General features: G+C 36.2%; 1 pseudogene; it reads left to right on the forward strand.

Annotated features, from left to right (window-relative positions):
- Positions 1-5321: 5321 nt before the first annotated feature.
- Positions 5322-20330, forward strand: part of LOC146954812 (uncharacterized) — a 57270-nt pseudogene continuing 42261 nt past the window's right edge.

A 20330-nucleotide genomic window follows, 5' to 3' on the forward strand; every position in this document is an offset into this window, starting at 1 on the left:
TGTATAAGTTTTGTTTTGGAATTTTCATATCCTCACGTGGGTTATCTTTCTTTTGAGATCATTTTCATGTGAAACCGACTACTCTACCACGCTTCAATAGAATTAGAGATTCATTTGCAATATTAGATGGTCCAAAGGAACATCTCTTTTGATATGAGCATTAGCCTCAAATATTTATTTTCCTTAACTCTGCAAATGAAATTATGTTTTGAACTTCTAGTCAGATTGGTTTACATGTGGATCATGGTTATACATAATAATAATTTATTTTAAATTATTCATTTAAACTTCTGTTTCACATATTCGTTTGTTTATTCTCCCACCTAATATTTGCAAAATAAATTCATCAATTAATAATCATCCTACTAGGTTGTAAATAAGTCTCCAATTATTCACTCAATATACTTTATAATAGATGAAGATTCATATCAAATATATTTTTCCAATATTCTTTTACAACTCTAAGCGCAATGTATTGGAGCAATTGAATCATACATAACATATAAAAAAAATGCTTATATAGAAAATATTAGCCTTATAAACGTCTACACTAAAATTTTGTATTATTCTCGTATATAGAGGTGTTCAAAACCGAACCAATGCAAACTGAAAACCGCAACATAAGAGAAACACTAATTATTCTTAGGTCACCAACCTAGTACTTAGAAATCAATGAGGAATTTTATAGAATGACATATTTTTTCTCTTTATTTTTTGTTTGACTAAGACATATTTTTCCTCTTGTTAAGTTTTTTCTATGCTTTTAATTTTAAAATTGTATTTATGTCCTTTAATTTAATTATACTTGAACTTTTACATATATATTTATGTTAGATATATCTTGAATAGAAATTCAAGGAGAAATTTTAGAGAATGATAAAATCTTAGACTTTTGCATTTCTTACCGAAGAAAATTTTTGGTCCATGTTTTTAATTTGGTCAATGTTGATGGGAGGATGAATGTAAAATTATAATGTTGGATCAAATTTGAAACATTGTGGAAAATAAGTTGTTTTAATTGTTAACTTGATTTTAACGTTGAAATAAAACAAAATTGTATTATATCGCAAAAACCGCAACAACCGTACTAATCCAAACCGCATTGGTTTGATTTGGTTTGGTTCGTTTTTCATCTTAAAAGTCACCGAACCAAACCAAGCTGCATGCTTTTTTATCTTACAGTTCTGATGACTTTAACCCTCAAAACTAAACCAAACCGCACCTCGAACACCCGTACTTGTATATGAGTAGTTAGTACATTTTAATTTTCTTTATCCGAAAATATTTTATTAAGAACCCGTTTGTTATAGTTTTTTTAAGTTAAAAAAATCACTTTTAAGAGTATTGCATCCGTTTGATACAACTTTTATAAAAAAAAATTAGAATCTAAAAAAAAATCTAAAAACAACTTCAAATGAGAAGTTGTAAGAGCCCGTTTGTTATAGCTTTTTTTAAGAAAAAAAAATCATTTTTTTTAAAAAAATAATCACTTTTAAGAGTGTTGCATCCGTTTGTTACAACTTCTAAAAAAAATCATAATCTAAAAAAAAAATCTAAAAATAGCTTCAAATGAGAAACTATTAAGAATAGCTTCTAAAAAATAGATTTTTTTTAGAGGAGATAGAAAATATAGTTTAAAATAATGAACAAATTTTGTATAAAAAAAAATCCCTTTTTATATAGTTGTATCCAAACAAACTAAATTATTTGTTTAAAAAAAGTGATTTTTATTACAATAAACAAACGCAAAATAGATTCTAATATTTTTTCATAAAATCTCTAAAATATAATCTCTAAGTTATTTTATGTCAAAATTACTTTTATTTTAATCCGTAACAAACGGACCCTAAGAACAGTTTCTCAAAAATAAAAAAAATTTAGAGAAGAGAGAAAATATGGATCAAAAGATTGAACTAATTTTATAACAAAAAATCACTTTTATATATGTGTACCCAAACAAACTAAATTATTTTTTTTTTTAAAAAAAGTAATTTTTATTAGGGTAATCAAACACAAAATAGATTATGATTTTTCATAAAATCCGTAAAATAATCACTAAATTATTTTATGGCAAAATCAATCTTGTTTTAATCCGTAACAAATAAATTGACCCTAAATTTCTTATTGAAATAAATGATTTTTATGCTAGAATGATACACATAGATCTCATCAACGTATCCGACCGCTTATGAGTTGATAAATTAACTGCACATTTCAAGCATTGTGAATTAAATGTTGCTGATTCCATGCATTGTTTCCTACCATGAAGTGACTTTTCTTTCGCAAATTCACAAAAAAATGCAACAACGGGATTCAAACCCTTTTCTACTTTTTTGTAACCAAAAAAAAGAAAAACCCTTTCTCCTTTTTGTAACATTTTGTAATCTTTATCACACCATAGTGTTCTAACTTTTCTGATAAATAACGAACAATATATATATGACATAAACAAAATTATAATTTTAATATATTTTAACTTATGCCCTATGATCAGTGTCTCACATAGCCATAACCAGATCAATGATTGGTCTGATTTTTTAAACATTGAAGTTGACGGCACTGACGAGGGAAGAAGTCAAAAAAATATAAATATGATGAGACATGTGATGAAAAAAAGAAAATAGATCACAAAAATCTGTGAAATGGATTTATATTACTACTTCACAACAAGCAATTGGGAGAAAAATTATGCATGAACTTTTAGTCTAAAATCTTAGTGATGGAGTACAAGTCCGGACCTTCAAAAATTTTAAACTAAGTAATCTCCTACAATTAAGATATGCTCATTCCACAGGGTCTATCTTCGGTGGAGGAACCTACAAAAAAATTGAAAAAAAATGTAAATAATTTTACATCAAACAATAGTTATAAACTAATTATGTCTATTGAGATTTGACGAGATAGAGATGCTTACTAATAGTTCAAAAATTGAGACATACATGCTACCGGATGGACCTTGGCCATGTGGACCATCCCTTCCCATTGAAGTTGCATTCTGCACACAACATATTCAAACCATTATATAATTAAGATTTTGGTGACTAATATATAAAAGAAGCAGAAGTTAGAATTATGAGTATACATACAAGGGTTTGAGCAGTATTTCTGAATGGTGAATCTAAAGCATCTTGAGAGCTTTTGTGGAAGCTACTTGAAGTGTTATCTTCTGGGGTGAAAATAGTGCATGGACATGAAAGAGATTTCATTGGTGAACCCATTGGTGAAGAGTTATCTTTTACGGTTTCAACACCAAAACACATCAAGAAAGACTTGAGTATTCCTTCAAGCCAATTGAAAGCCATTGTCCTCTCACGATTTACAATTCTTGTTTTTGGTCCTCTCTGCCACACGCAGCTAGCTTTTATAAATCAGATTTTCAAAATTTAATGTTTAAGATTTTGATTTAGATGAATTGCTTTTTTTAATTGGAATATTATCATTAATAGTAATTAAGATCGAAAAATATATTTAAGAATCATGATATACCATATATAGACACTACCGAAAAAAAAGATATACCATGTATAGTACTGATAAGAAGGTAATTATGAACTTACTATATCAATAGGTAAATTATATAAAGAAATAACTCTGAATGATATTAAAACAGCTTGTAAAAAAAATATCAGCCAAAACTATATTGTAATAAATTTATGATTTACCAGCAGAAAGAAAGACACGCTCTTTGTCTTGTGTTTAATTGTATATTTTAGAATATATACCATAATTAATTAAATTTGGCAATTAAATCAAAATAAACTTAAATAATAATATGAGATATTGTTTCCTTAAAAAAAATATATGAAAATATATGAGATATTGTTTTTTTTTGAAGAAATATATGAGATATTGTTGTAGTGGAGTTGTATATATTTTTTCTTAGTATAGTCGAGTTGTATATATTGTAATGTTGTTTAAGTGATTTTTTTTAATTTAAGATTTATTGCACACATCCAAGATCTCCCAACATCTTAATGCCCCTACTTAGTCACAACCTTGCGTTACCAAGTTTGGCTTTTTAATTTAAGATTTAAATAATAAAGCAAATGGATAAATTTGACAAAAAAAGGGATGGATAAATTGTAAATACAATAGATTAAATAGATTAAATGAAAGACCTCTAAAAAAGGACATTAAATGAAGGATATGATTTGAAGAAAAAATATTACACTAAAATTTTATATCTAGATAAAATTCCACAATTCATCCCTTAACTTTATTTCAGATAACACTTTTCTCTTTTATCTATTTTTTCTCCAATTTAATCATTTATATTGTAATCAAGTTACACTTTAGTACTTTTTTGTAAAAAAAAAAAAAGTAACAATTTCGCAATTTATCATTCATTTTTTTCTTTTCGATTCAATCCTTAGTGCTATACAATATCAATGTTGAATCATTTTTTATGAGATTTTTTCAATGAAATCGATGTTTCTATATTTGTTTGAAGAAGATTTAAGTTTGTTTGTTAGTTTGGGTTTATAATTTAATTTTATGATTTTTTTTAATTTGTTTTGATAAAAAAAGGATAATTGTTAGGTCTATAGACATGTATTGACTGCATTTTGTTAAAACAAGAGTTCTAGCAAGATGTCGGACAAGATGTCTTGACATGTTTGTAGTTTCTATATTTGTATGAACAAGATTAGAGTTTTTTTTATAAGTTTGATAAATTTTTCATAAGTTTTTTATGAATTTTTTAATTTGTTTTGATAAAAAAAAGGATAACAATGTTGACATTTTATAACATAAAGGATTAAATCGACCAAAAAGAAGAAGTTAAAAGACGAAAGTGTTACCTAATTAAAACATAAAAGATTAACTTGGGAAAAAAACGATGAGATTTAACTGATTTTTTAATTAATAAATTTAAATAATATTATAATAATGATAAAATTGTAAATAGAATATAGTTTAATTGAATGATGTTATTAGAAGAAAAATAAGTACAATACCACTAACTATTCTCTTTATTTCTTATTATTATTTTCTTTAAGGAGGTATTCTCTTTATACTTTTTTAAGAAGCTAAAATTGAATATTGTTAGCCTGCATTTTTGACAGGCTATATTAAATACAATCAATGAAGTTTGACTTTGAGTTTTGATGAAAAGTTAATATGTTCAACATCATTATTTGGTCGAAGACATAGACTTAGCAAGATTGTTGCTTTGAAGATTATAGTTCGATAGGCAAGGAAACGTCAAAGAAAGATTGGTTTCAGATAAAGCCAAGTCAGTTGTTTTCAAGGAATGCCATTTGAATTTCAAATCGAAGAGGTGTTCGTAACCGTTGGTAACAGTTATAGTTTCAAATGTCTATATGTGTAGGTAATTTTCTAGTATAAATATCAGTTTCTCATGCGAAAAACGAGTCACAATTCAACCATACAGAACACTTACACTGAAACTATCCGCATCTAAAGAGAAACGAGTTACAAGTCAAAATGTATGAATCTTTGTACCAATTTACATTCGATCAATGCAATTTACGTTTGTTTTCTTAAATTCCTTTGCAATTTACTTGTTTATTTTAAGTATTTTTCGTTCCTTTTCATTGGAAATAACTTCGAAGGATTTAACTTTGCTAAATTCGACGGTTATCTTCATCATTTTAATAAGAACATCGAGAACATTCTTCAATTTCTAGAAAAAAAAAAAACAAACACACTATGTCCCAAAGATTTACTGGTTGATCTTGCAAGTAATTAATTTTAAACCAGCTGTTATTTACCAAAAATCACGGTAAACAAATTGGCACATCCGGTGGGACAGTTTATGCTTTTGTTTAAATTTTCTTCGAAATTTTGTTGACTCTAAAGAGAGGAATCAAATTCATGTGTCCTTTCCCATCTTGGAAACACTAGTACTTCTTAATCTTATAAACCTGGAGCATATATGTCATGGTCCAATTTTGATTACTTCTTTTAGAAGTCTCAATGTTATCAAGGTAAAAAATTGTGTCCAATTAAAATATCTTTTCTCCTTGACAATGGTTAAAGGACTTTCTCACCTTTCTAAGATTGAAGTTTGTCGGTGCAATTTTATGAAGGATATAGTGTTCAAAGACAACAATTCAAGTGCTAATAATGATATAACTGATGAAATTATTGAGTTTCTTCTATTGCGTTAGCTGACTTTAGAACATCTGGAGACGCTTGATAATTTCATCTCATATTATTTGACGCATTCTAGAAGTAAGCGAAGGTGTCTTGGTTCAGAGTCGAATGTTTCTGCACCATTTTTCAATGCTCAGGTATGTTATTTTGTTTTTAAGCTTCTCTGGATACAAATGATATGCTCCCTCCATTTTAAAATGAGTGTCACTTTAGCCAATTGCACACAGATTAAAGAATAGAATAAAGTAGTCAAATATCATAGCAATTTTACCAAATTATCCTAATCAACTAGTATTTGTTTGTTTTTCATTAAAGAAAAAATAATACTTTGGAAATAGTGTAACACAGTATTAATTGAAGGGTACAATTGAAAAGAAAAGTTATTATTGCATTGGAAATGTAAAGTGACATTCATTTTGAAACAATTTTTTTTGGCTAAAGCGACACTCATTTTGAAACGGAGGGAGTAATTTTTAAGCTTCTACTCCCTCCGGTCTCAAATGTAAGAAACTTTTCACTTTTTAGGTTCATTCAATAATTGATGTATGTAGTTTATAATATGGACCACATACATCAATTATTGAATGAATCTAAAAAGTGAAAAATTTCTTACATTTGAGACCGGAGGGAGTACATATTATCAATTCTTAGATTGTGATGAATAATATTGCTCATCACTTCTCATATAATCTCTCTTTGAGTTTCTCTAATTTCACATCAATCAATAAAAGCATGTAAAATTTTGGAATGTGTGGACTATAACGCATCTCCATTCCAAAGATATATTCCTTCGGGTAACTACTACAAGGGGAAAAAACTACTTTTACGGTGAATAATTTTTTTAAGGCTTAAATATGTCTTTAGTCTCTGCACTTTCATCAGATTTTGGCATTGGTCCTTGCACTTTTTTTTTGTTTGGAATTGGTCCCTGCATTTTGTAAAAATATTGGTATTGGTCCCTCTGTTAATTTCTGGTAAAAAAAAAAACACAAAACTATTGGTATTGGTCCCTGCACTTTGTAAAAATATTGGTATTAGTGCCACGTGGCGTGAAATGATTGGGCCACGTGGCACTCCGTTAGTTTTGTGTTTTTTTTAACAGAAAGTTAACAGAGGGACCAATACCAATATTTTTACAAAGTGCAGGGACCAATGCCAAACAAAAAAAAGTGCAGGGACCAATGCCAAAATCTGATGAAAGTGCAGGGACCAATGACACATTTAAACCTCTTTTTAATTAAGTTCAGTTAGTTTTCTAGATTTTGTGTAAAACGTAATTTAAATTTACTATAGTGTCATTTTTTATATGAGTAGTGATATTTGTACAACCATTTGTGCTATCATGACAACTTTCTTTTTCTTTATTCTTATTGGTCAAAAACAAGAGAGAGGATAAAAACATAATGTGAGTATGAGAGAGTTGTTAAAAAATTGTCTCAAAATGGTTGTACAAATATCATTTCTCTTTTTATATTTAGTGGAAAATTACTCAAGTAACTGCATTAAGTGTTTAGTAAAAGAAAAACTACATTAAATGTCTTTTGAATATGAAAATGCTTAATATCCCGAATTTTCGTTTCCGAGAATATCACGATGGCTATACTATAAAACATGTGACCCACATCACAAACAATACCACCCATGTTTTCCGTGAAAAGCCAAATCTAATTGGCAGGAACTCTATTTGGGAACCACTTCGGACAATTCTGGTCGCAGTATTGATGTAGAATTTCTACATGTCATATAACTATGTACACGTGAGTATATATAGGATCGTTTTCCACAGGGAGTTGCATTAAATCATAAGCGTTTTCACAATCTTTCACATTAAGGTATCCTTTATAAAATGTTTGTTTGTAACACTATATCCATAGATGACAATAAAGTAAAAACGAGAGGAGATCGAACTATTTCGCTTGCGGTATAAGATAACGAGCAAGCATAACAACAACAATCTCTCGATCGATTAACAGACTCTAGCTTTATAACCAATATTATTACAATCATTTCTACAACATCCTTCGTGTCCAAAGCGACATCGTTATTTCTAAGTTAGCGTTTAAACATTCGTGTCCAAATCCCTTAAACGATAACAAAGTCGATCGGATAACTTAATCGACCGTGTCCAGCCTGATTAAGTATCCGAAAGCATTAAAATCTTGATTAAAAGTAATTATCAAAAGTTTACAAACTTGTCAAGAGTGATGTAACATCCCAGACTGCTTACAGGATTGCCGACTAACCCCACAAACCAACCCGAGTCTTTTCAGCATGCTTTGTCCTCACTCACATGCTTACCGGGAAACTTCCCGGTAGGTCACCCATCCTAGTACTACTCCAAGCCAAGCACGCTTAACTGTGGAGTTCCTATGGATTGAGCTCCCGAAAAGAAGATGCATCTTATTGATATGGGTAGTACCTAACAATTCTTATAAGCCTTCCTTCAACCATGTAGTCCCATACCTACACGGCCTCCGGATCCCTCTCATTCCGATGTGTTTCGGTTCCTACTATTGTCGTGGGGGTTCCTTGCGGCTTAAACCGTTCCCCTTAGGTCGGGAACCTTTCGTATCCACCTAGCGGGATATCGAAAGCCACGACGTGGGTGTTACATGCCCACCAGCTTCCGCCTGGTTCGTCCCCGAACCACACCGTACTGGGAGAGGTCTGCTCTGATACCAAGTGTAACATCCCAGACTGCTTACAGGATTGCCGACTAACCCCACAAACCAACCCGAGTCTTTTCAGCATGCTTTGTCCTCACTCACATGCTTACCGGGAAACTTCCCGGTAGGTCACCCATCCTAGTACTACTCCAAGCCAAGCACGCTTAACTGTGGAGTTCCTATGGATTGAGCTCCCGAAAAGAAGATGCATCTTATTGATATGGGTAGTACCTAACAATTCTTATAAGCCTTCCTTCAACCATGTAGTCCCATACCTACACGGCCTCCGGATCCCTCTCATTCCGATGTGTTTCGGTTCCTACTATTGTCGTGGGGGTTCCTTGCGGCTTAAACCGTTCCCCTTAGGTCGGGAACCTTTCGTATCCACCTAGCGGGATATCGAAAGCCACGACGTGGGTGTTACAAGTGATATAACATAAGATAGATTGTTATTCTAGTTCTAGATTCAAGAGTTTGTATCCAAATCATCTTGAATCTCTTTGAAAGCATTAAAAGCAAAAATAACAACAATATTGAATCATTAAGCTAGGACCTTATATATTAAAAGATCAAAAGATTACATAATAGCTTGTTTGTTACCTCAATACTACAAAGAAGATGATAGCTACACATAGACATGTATATTATGCAAAGGATGAAGGAAAGATGAAGATTCTATGTCAAGATCCTTCGTGTCCAAAGTGATCTTGAGTTAAATCTACTCCTAAACACCTTGCTTTGTGTTTCTCTCTTGGAAATAGCTCTGACCTCTCTCTTAGAATGTATGAAAATATCAATGGAATAGTGAATGACCTAAAAGAGAGGTAAAAATGCTATTTAAAGGGCCTATGTTTTTGTACCTACGGTAATAGCGCAGATTACGCTAATGGCGTGGTATGTTGGCCTATAATCTGGCCAATGGGCTTGTGCCACGTTGGCCTTGCCCTGCTTCTACGCTCCAGCTACGCTAATGGCGTATCCCCCTGGAGCTTTTACGCTAATAGCATAACCCACGCTAATAGCGTGTTTCTTCATGACCAGCTTCGCTCCAGGTGCGCTAATGGCGTAGCTCTCTGGAGCCTGTACGCTAATAGCTCAGTATACGCTAATAGCGTACTCTTCAAGAGTGCTCCAGATCCACGCCCCAGGTGCGCCATTGGCGTATCTCTCTGACCTTGGGCATTTCTTCATCACGCTAATAGCGTAGGACACGCTAATGGCGTATGACTTTGAACTTTGACGTTTCTTGCTCCTTGCTTGTATTTTCCTGCACAAAAAGGATAGAATAAGGCTCAAAAGCATAAATGACATATTTACACAATATTTGAAGTTTTCCATAGAGAATCTTGCAAAACAAGTCACTAAAATGCCTAAACTCCTATATGAAATATATCACTTCTAAACACTTATCAAACTCTCCCCAACTTGGCTTTTTGTTTGTCCTCAAACAAATCAATTGAAAAGGAAACTAACAAGGCTTTGGACAAGGTTTTTAACATGGTGTCAAACTATTCAAAACAAAAATTTAAACAAATGGTGATTCAAATATGATCGCGCTGGCAAGTATGAAGTCCTCCGCTACTCTAGGTCCAAACTAAGAATGCGAAATATGTCCTAAGCACAAACTATACATCATAAACTTCTAAACATAAACATAACTATCTATGAACCACACCTAACACACTTCTTTAAAAGTAAATGCAATACTATGATAACAATAAGTGAGGTAATGAACACACATCCAACAATCATGCTAACATCCTATTTAAGTTAGGTGTCCATCCAAATATCGTCTCAAAAAGCATAAAAGCATGGATCAAAAGGTCTTGCAAGGGTTATAACTTGGTTGGGCTACAAAAGAAATGTCATATGTGGGGCAATTGATCAGAAAGCCTATCAAAAGAGGAACATTCTTTGTAATACAACTTGAAATCCAATATCTTCCCTACCAATAATTACAACCTTTGGTGATTAACAATCAAACTAATAACCTTGACAACTTATTCTATTTTTGATTTTGTACTTTATTTTTCTTCTTTTTTCTTTTCTTTTCTTTTCTTTATCAAATGTACAACTTTTTCTTTGATTCTATGTTGTCAGGTTATTCTAACAATTTCACCACAAACTTGAAATATAATGCCTCCTTTTTCTCCCCAACTTGAATACAACAAAACTCTAATTGAATGTTCCCCTATCCTAAGACAAGGGACAAAGTACAAAAAGGTTAAGGGTTCAACAAAGTAAAAATATCAAAGTCCTATAAGATTCAACCATGAATTGGATTTTTGAAAAAATTTCAGGCAAATTCAACAAGCATTGTGCTTATGAATATTGACAGTTCATGTTTGAGGACTTGATTCATTTGGCTCAGATTGGGGTATCAGATACTCGCTCTTCTCATAGATAGGCTTTATGTGGTCAAGTAGGTTACTCTCAATTCAAAAAGTGCCTTGATCCTTTCCATGCTTTCAAACAATTCAAAATAATTATCAGATTTAACATAACTAAAACAAGTTAGACGGTGATTATCGGTCTCCAGCATATATATACAACAGTTTGAAGTTACCTCACATTTAGGTTAAGTACTAAGTGGTTCATAAATATTTATGTTTATGACAAGAATTAAATGAGATACATTTTGTGCAAAGTACAAGTTTCAAATTCTTAGTAAAAACCTAGAATAACGGGAAACTAATACCTTGGCTTTGCGCTTTCTCACAATTAATATCATTATCACTCACCTGCTTTTGCTCAAACATTGGCTCCTTGGAGCACTTTAAAATTTATTGTTCATGAGCAATTTTCTTTTGAGAGACGCAAGCAAGATTTAAACAAAAAATTCATCCAAAACATAAGTTAAAATCCACAAGATAAGTTATTAAACCAAATGTAAAGTAACAAAGTATCAAATCAAGCACCGAAAACCACAGTGCTTGAAGAGTACAAAATACAACCAACTAACATAAGTTTCAACAAAAAATAAAATAAAAACATAGAGTTCGAAAGCAACAATAAAAACATCACTAAAAAGTCATGATCACATCACTGATCATCATCAGCATCAGCATCATCCATCTCCAGATCCTCCTCCACATCATCATCATCACCTCCAACATTTTCAGGCTCAGGTGTAGCCTCATCATCAACAGCATCTGCCACCCCCACATAAGGACCTAGCCTGCCCTCAGGCCAGTGAACATAGCTCTGGTACTGGTCAGGTGTCATGACCGGGTAATCAGCATTTCTCGGATACATGTGAGCATTGTAGAGGTCCTGGTGTATGCCCATGTTGCTCCTCCGAATTGCCTCGTTCTGATCCATCAAAAAGCTATTCTGGTCCCTCACATACTGGTTATGCATCTGCTACTCCAGCATGAAAGTCTGCAAACCTGCAAAGTCAAAGGAACCAGCGCCCCCAGATGAGCCACCCTCATCATCAGAAAAGTGATTTTGGGCACATCTTTGCTCTCTCTTCTCCCAAGTACGAATAGAAGCGTCAGTAATGGTCCCCTCAATGTCTTCATCAAAGGGTCCAGTAATAGCCACTCCATGGGCCTTAAGCAAGGCCATGATGAGTCCTGGGTAGAACAATGCCACCTTCTTTACACCTGTGGCAACCTTTAACGCCACAACTTTGATTTCATTGGCTATGATGCGAGCAATATCAATTTTCACTTTCTTCATAATGCACCAGATGAGAGGTAAAACAGCCTTTGGGGCATCGGATGTATGGGCTCTGGGCAAGGCATCATGGACAAGAAATTGGAACGCTAAGCAGGCCTTAGCATTCATCTCTTTGGTGAGTGCATGCCTTATCTCTCCCCTATCATTCTTCACAAAATACCTACCCTTGTTCATGATGTCCCTCTCAATTTGCTGATAAGTCCAGTTTCCTTGAGCATTTCTCTTAGCATACGTGCACAATGTAGGGACAGTTGGGTCAGGTGAGGGCTCAAGGTCTAAGGGATTGCCAAGGAATTCATTAATTGAATCCCTATCAAATGGGATTTGCTTCCCTCGGACATAAGAAGTCCAGGAGAAAGCATCAGCAAGGGTGGTGGGTGAGGCATCAGGAACTGCATTGCAATAGAACTCCTTGACTAGGTTAGTGTTAATTTCAGATGCGGGAACAAGGAGTTTGTGCCATTTGCGATCAGTGAACATGTGGAGGAGATCAGAGTGTTCACCATCTGGGTGAATGTCAAATGTTTTCTCATGCCAGGTTTTGTATTGAGCCATCTTTTTGAACCTAGCAGAGTGGGCAGGGGTGGGAAAACGGTTAGGGTTCACAGGTGTGGCTGAGGTCGAGGCAGCTTTGCCTCTTGGACGTTTGGTCCCGATAGTTTTTTCAACGTTTTTAGGTGCCATCTACAACAAAACCAGGAAAAACCAGCATATTGCATAGAAAATATTAGCACAAACTAGAATTGGTCATTTAAAAACATCAAAAATTTTGAAAATCTGGGCAAGTATGAAGAACCACGCTAATAGCGCCTGCCACGCTAATAGCGAAATTTTCTGGAAAAAATTTCGTTATTAGCGTAGATTTCGCTATTACCGTATTTCTTCGTACCTGCAATTTTCAAATTTTCAAAATTCTTGTTCCTGCAATTTCACAGCACATACCAGCAATTTTCAACCCTAGGTTTCATCCTATGTCTCTACAACACAATATAATCTTGAAAAGGAATCAAAATCACAACATTTGCATACAAATCATTCAAACCCTTGTTTTATTGAAAAATTTACAAATGGGTCATAGATCCAAAACAGAATGTTTGTTGCATGTAGGTTATGATTCTTGTTCTTTTTGAAACTATAATCAATGAAGAACAATCTCTAATCACAAATCAAAATTCTAACCCTAACCCTAACCATTGCTAATCATGTGATGTATTTTTCAATTCAAAAACAAGGAAAGGAAGGAGAATCAAACCTGTTATTGCAGTGATTGGATGCAAGCAAGAATGAATGATGCAAAGATGAATGCTTGGAACCAATTGAACCAGAAGAAAAGGGTTTTGATTTTTTTTAGGGTTAGTGTGTGAGTGAGAGAAGTTTTTGTGTGTGAGAGTGAGAAAAGGGAAGAATGAAACCGTAAAAGGAATAAGAGGAGTGGGTTGTGGGAAGTTAAGGGGAGTTACTCCCCTTGGGCCCACAAAAAATTTTCCCTCACGCCAAAACCGTGCTATTAGCGTAGCTCTCTGGAGCTCCCACGCTAATAGCGAAAAATACGCTAATGGCGTGAGGCTTCAAGATCAGTTTTTCAAAATTGTTTCATTTTTGCTTTCAATGCTTATGTACTACTACTATATGCAATAAACATAAAAATACTTACAAAATTGGGTGTGCCTCCCAGCAAGAGCTTGTTTTACGTCATGAGCTCGACGCATTTTGAAGAAATCATGGTTCGATTAGTGAAATCGTCGACAAACACTGATCAATTTCACCACCGAAGTAGGGCTTAAGTCTCTGCCCATTCACCGTCCAGTTGGCTTTTGTGACTGGATCCTCAAGTTCAACAGCTCCATATGGTTTGACCTCTTTAACCATGAAAGGTCCGGACCACTTAGACTTCAATTTGCCCGGAAACAGTCTTAGTCTTGAATTGAAAAGTAACACCATTTGCCCTGGCATGAATTGTCTCAGAATGATCTTCTTACCATGATACTTCTTGGTCCTTTCTTTGTAGAGCTTTGAAGATTCATAAGCTTGATTTCACAATTCTTCAAGCTCATGCATTTAAACTTTTCTTCTTTCACCGGCCTTTTCTTGATCAAAGTTTAGGAACTTCAATGCCTAAAATGCTTTATGTTCGAGCTCGACCGGTAAGTGACAAGATTTGCCATAGACCATTTGGAAAGGAGTGAGGCCTATAGGAGACTTGTATGCAGTCCTATATGCCCACAAAGCTTCATCAAGTTTAGCCGACCAATCCTTCCGAGATGTAGAGACCGTCTTCTCAAGTATTCGTTTGACCTCTCGGTTGGAAACTTCGGCTTGTCCATTTGTTTGCGGATGATACGGTGATGCTACCTTGTGCTTGACTCCATAATGATCTAGGGCTTTGGCAAGTTGTGCATTGCAAAAGTGTGACCCTCCATCACTAATAAGAACTCTTGGTGTACCAAACCGGGTGAAAATATTCTTCTTTAGGAACTTCACTACCGTCTTGCTATCGGCTTTAGGCGATGCTACGGCTTCCACCCACTTTGAAACATAATCAACAGCGACCAAGATGTACTGATTGGAATATGAAGAAGGAAAGGGGCCAACAAAATCTATACCCCAACAATCGAACACTTCTACTTCAAGGATGAGTTGTAGAGGCATCTCATTTCTTTTTGACATTGATCCGGTTCTTTGGCATTCATCACAATGCTTGCAATGTGTATTGGCATCTTTGAATAGAGTTGGCCAATAGAACCCGGATTGAAGTACCTTTATGGCGGTTCTTTCCCCGTTGAAGTGACCTCCATAGGGTGAATTATGACATTGCCATAGGATCTTCTTTGCCTCTTCATTATCCACACACCTACGCAAGAGATTGTCCGCTCCAATTTTGAACAAGTAAGGCTCATCCCACACATAGTGGTTAGCATCATGGAGGAACTTCTTGCGTTGTTGCCATTCAAAATCTTCCGGAATGAACCCGGTTGCTTTGTAGTTCACCATGTCGGCAAACCACGGTCTCACATTGATTGCAAGCAACCTTTCATCGGGAAATTCTTCACAAACTTCCGGTTCATTCTTGGTTACCTCATTGTTTGTCAACCTTGAAAGGTGATCAGCTACAAGATTCTCCGTGCCTTTCTTATCTTTGATCTCTAAGTCAAACTCTTGAAGCAACAACATCCAACGGATGAGACTTGGCTTTGAGTCGGACTTAGTAAGGAGATACTTGATAGCTGCATGGTCAGTATAGACAACAATTTTGGAACCTACAAGGTAAGAACGAAATTTCTCCATTGCATAAACTATTGCAAGTAACTCTTTTTCAGTTGTGGCATAATTGATTTGTGCCTCATTTAAAACCTTACTTGCATAGTGAATAGCATGAAAAATTTTGTCCTTATGTTGACCCAAGACCGCACCAACAGCATAATCACTTGCATCGCACATTAATTCAAAATTTAAATTCCAATTAGGAGCAATGATTATTGGTGCAGTGGTCAATCTTTCTTTCAAAGTTTCAAATGCTAAAAGACATTCATTATCAAAAATAAAAGACTTATCTTTGTTGAGCAAGTTGCTCATAGGCTTTGCTATCTTTGAGAAGTCTTTAATGAATCTCCGGTAAAATCCGGCATGACCAAGAAAACTCCGAACACCTTTGACATTCACCGGTGGTGGGAGCTTTCCAATAACATCGACCTTTGCTTGGTCTACCTCAATACCCTTAGAAGAAATCTTATGACCAAGGACAATACCCTCGGTAACCATGAAGTGACATTTCTCCCAATTGAGCACCAAGCTAGTTTCAATACACCGCTTCAGTACGGTATCCAAGCTATTCAAACAGATATCAAATGACGAACCGAAAACTGAGAAATCATCCATGAACACCTCCATGCATTTACCAATAAAGTTGGAGAAGATTGCTTAAACACACCGTTGAAAAGTTGCGGGCGCATTACACAAGGCAAATGGCATTCTTCGATAAGCAAAAATACCAAAGGGGCAAGTGAAAGCCGTCTTCTCGTGATCATCTGGGTTCACGGCGATTTGATTGTAATCGGAGTAACCATCTAGGAAGCAATAAAATGATTGACCGGAGAGTCTTTCAAGCATTTGATCCATGAAGGGCAAGGGGAAGTGATTCTTCCTTGTTGCTTGATTGAGTCTTCTATAATCTATACACATCCTCCATCCGGTGACGGTTCTAGTTGGGATCAACTCATCTTTATCATTAGTGATCACCGTCATTCCTCCTTTCTTGGGAACTACTTGAACCGGGCTTACCCAAGCACTATCCGAGATAGGATAGATCATGCCGGCTTCAAGCAACTTCACTACTTCCTTTCGCACCACCTCTTTCATGTTTGGATTTAAGCGGCGTTGTGGTTGTGCTACCGGTTTGTAGTTTTCTTCCATCATAATCTTGTGCATACAATAAGATGGACTTATCCCTTTCAAGTCGGATAACTTCCACCCTATCGCTTCCTTGTTGGCCTTGAGGACCTCTACCAACTTTGTTTCTTCATTGATGGACAAGGAGCTACTAATGATCACCGGTTTTGTACCATCTTTCTCAAAAAACATATTTCAAATTAGATGGTAAAACATTTAATTCTACCTTGGTGTCATCAACTTTTTCTTCTTCCTTGGATTCCTCTTTCAAAACTTCAAGTATGGCTTGATTAGGAAGAATCTCCTTCAAGGAATCTAGCTCCTTCAAACACTCTTCAATAGCTCTTGCTTCGTCTTCATCAATAACATTGAGTGCGTCCACCAAAGCACTCTCAAGGGGTGTTCTATTGTGCAATTGCTTCCGAGTAGTCAAGATGACTTCTTCGGTTGCATCCATTTTGAAACATGCACCCTTGTCTTTCGAGTACTTCAAGGCTTCCCGGATGTTGAAAGTAACCTCTTCATCATTTACCTTGACCTTCATGATATTATCATCAAGATCAATCATCATCCGAGCCGTTTGCATGAAATTCCTTCCCATTAAGATAGGCACATCCTCATCTTCTTCGACATCCATAACCACAAAGTCAGCCGGAAAAATAAATTTGTCCACTTTTACAAGAACATCTTCGGCCATACCTAGTGGTTTTGCAAAGGATTTGTCGGCCAATTGCAACATCATCCTAGTCCGCTTTATACAAAGGTCACCAACTCTTTTGGCAACGGACAAAGGCATGAGATTTATGCTTGATCCAAGATCAAGTAGTGCTTTACCTACATGTGTTGTGCCAATAGCTACCGGTAGAGTGACTCTTCCCGGATCTTGCTCTTTCTTAGGCAACGATCTTTGAATAATAGCACTGCAATTGTCATCAATTTGGATCGTCTCTTCATCGTTGACTCTTCTCTTCTTGGAAAGGATATCTTTCATGAATTTTGCATAGACCGGCATTTGCTCTAAGGCTTCTGAGAATGGTATATCTATTTGCAACTTCTTGAAGAGTTCAAGAAACCTTGCGTATTGCCGCTCTTTGTCTTTCTTCGATGGAGCATGTGGGTATGGTAAGCGTTGAGCCACCACTTGCTTCTCAACTTCTTATTTCTTGCCTTTATCTTTCCCCACATATTTCATCTTCCTCTCCATCTCCTCTTGTTCCACTAGTTCTCTTTTTTGATTTTTTTCTTTTTCAACTAATTCTTCTTTATTCTTTATATACACTTCCTTCTCTATCTCTACAACATCTGTAACACCCACGTCGTGGCTTTCGATATCCCGCTAGGTGGATACGAAAGGTTCCCGACCTAAGGGGAACGGTTTAAGCCGCAAGGGACCCCCACGACAATAGTAGGAACCGAAACACATCGGAATGAGAGGGATCCGGAGGCCGTGTAGGTATGGGACTACATGGTTGAAGGAAGACATATAAGAATTGTTAGGTACTACCCATATCAACAAGATGCATCTTCTTTTCGGGAGCTCAATCCATAGGAACTCCACAGTTAAGCGTGCTTGGCTTGGAGTAGTACTAGGATGGGTGACCTACCGGGAAGTTTCCCGGTAAGCATGTGAGTGAGGACAAAGCATGCTGAAAAGACTCGTGTTGGTTTGTGGGGTTAGTCGGCAATCCTGTAAGCAGTCTGGGATGTTACACTTGGTATCAGAGCAGACCTCTCCCAGTACGGTGTGGTTCGGGGACGAACCAGGCGGAAGCTGGTGGGCATGTAACACCCACGTCGTGGCTTTCGATATCCCGCTAGGTGGATACGAAAGGTTCCCGACCTAAGGGGAACGGTTTAAGCCGCAAGGGACCCCACGACAATAGTAGGAACCGAAACACATCGGAATGAGAGGGATCCGAAGGTCGTGTAGGTATGGGACTACATGGTTGAAGGAAGACTTATAAGAATTGTTAGGTACTACCCATATCAACAAGATGCATCTTCTTTTCGGGAGCTCAATCCATAGGAACTCCACAGTTAAGCGTGCTTGGCTTGGAGTAGTACTAGGATGGGTGACCTACCGGGAAGTTTCCCGGTAAGCATGTGAGTGAGGACAAAGCATGCTGAAAAGACTCGTGTTGGTTTGTGGGGTTAGTCGGCAATCCTGTAAGCAGTCTGGGATGTTACACTTGGTATGAGAGCAGACCTCTCCCAGTACGGTGTGGTTCGGGGACGAACCAGGCGGAAGCTGGTGGGCATGTAACACCCACGTCGTGGCTTTCGATATCCCGCTAGGTGGATACGAAAGGTTCCCGACCTAAGGGGAACGGTTTAAGCCGCAAGGGACCCCCACGACAATAGTAGGAACCGAAACACATCAGAATGAGAGGGATCCGGAGGCCGTGTAGGTATGGGACTACATGGTTGAAGGAAGACTTATAAGAATTGTTAGGTACTACCCATATCAACAAGATGCATCTTCTTTTCGGGAGCTCAATCCATAGGAACTCCACAGTTAAGCGTGCTTGGCTTGGAGTAGTACTAGGATGGGTGACCTACCGGGAAGTTTCCCGGTAAGCATGTGAGTGAGGACAAAGCATGCTGAAAAGACTCGTGTTGGTTTGTGGGGTTAGTCGGCAATCCTGTAAGCAGTCTGGGATGTTACAACATCCTCCTCGAATTTCTCTTTATCCTCCTCATTGACAACTTCATCATCCTTTTCTTCAACAACAATATCTTCACCTACCCCTTTACCTACTACTCTACCACTCCTTGTAGCAATAGCTTTTGACTGCTATGCTTTGTGAAGCTCCTTAGGATTTGGTTGAGTGTTAGCGGAGAAAGTTCCCACTTGCGGAGGACCTTGAGCCATTTGATGTGCTAACTGACCAACTTGCGTTTCAAGGCCTTTGATGGACGCGTCGGTATTTTTCTGGTTAGCCATGGACATTTGCATGAATTGCTTCAAAGTTTCTTCGGTGCTTTGGGAATTTCTAGGTTGTTGGGGGTTATTTTGTGGTGGAAATTGGTATTGATTATTGAATGGTTGTTGGAATTGAGGGTACGGTTGTTGGTAGAAGTTTGATTGTGGAAATTGGTAGTTATTGTTGTAAGGTATTCTCCAAGGTCTTTGTTGGTTTTGGTTGGCCGGATATCTTCCTTGGAAGTTGGAAGTACCCGGATTTTGGGATTGTTGTGAGGTTCCGGCTTGTTGTGGTTAGTTAGGTCTTTGTTGGTTTCCCACATAATTTACCTCTTCTTCAAAAAAACCGGGTGTGGGACAAAAGCCGGTGGGATGATCTCCCGTGCAAAGCTCACAAGTGTTTACCTGAGATGTTCCTCCTTCTTGCTTGAGAGATTCAAGAATTTATTTTGGCATAGCTCTCATCTCCTTTTGCATAGCTTCTATTTGTTGAGTGAGAAGCTTATTTTGAGCCAAAACTGCATCATTTGCTTCTAGTTCAAGGATACCGGCTT

This window comes from Medicago sativa, chromosome 1 (assembly GCF_051527215.1).
Source record: "Medicago sativa cultivar Bolivia chromosome 1, Bolivia_mono, whole genome shotgun sequence".
NCBI lineage: Eukaryota > Viridiplantae > Streptophyta > Magnoliopsida > Fabales > Fabaceae > Medicago > Medicago sativa.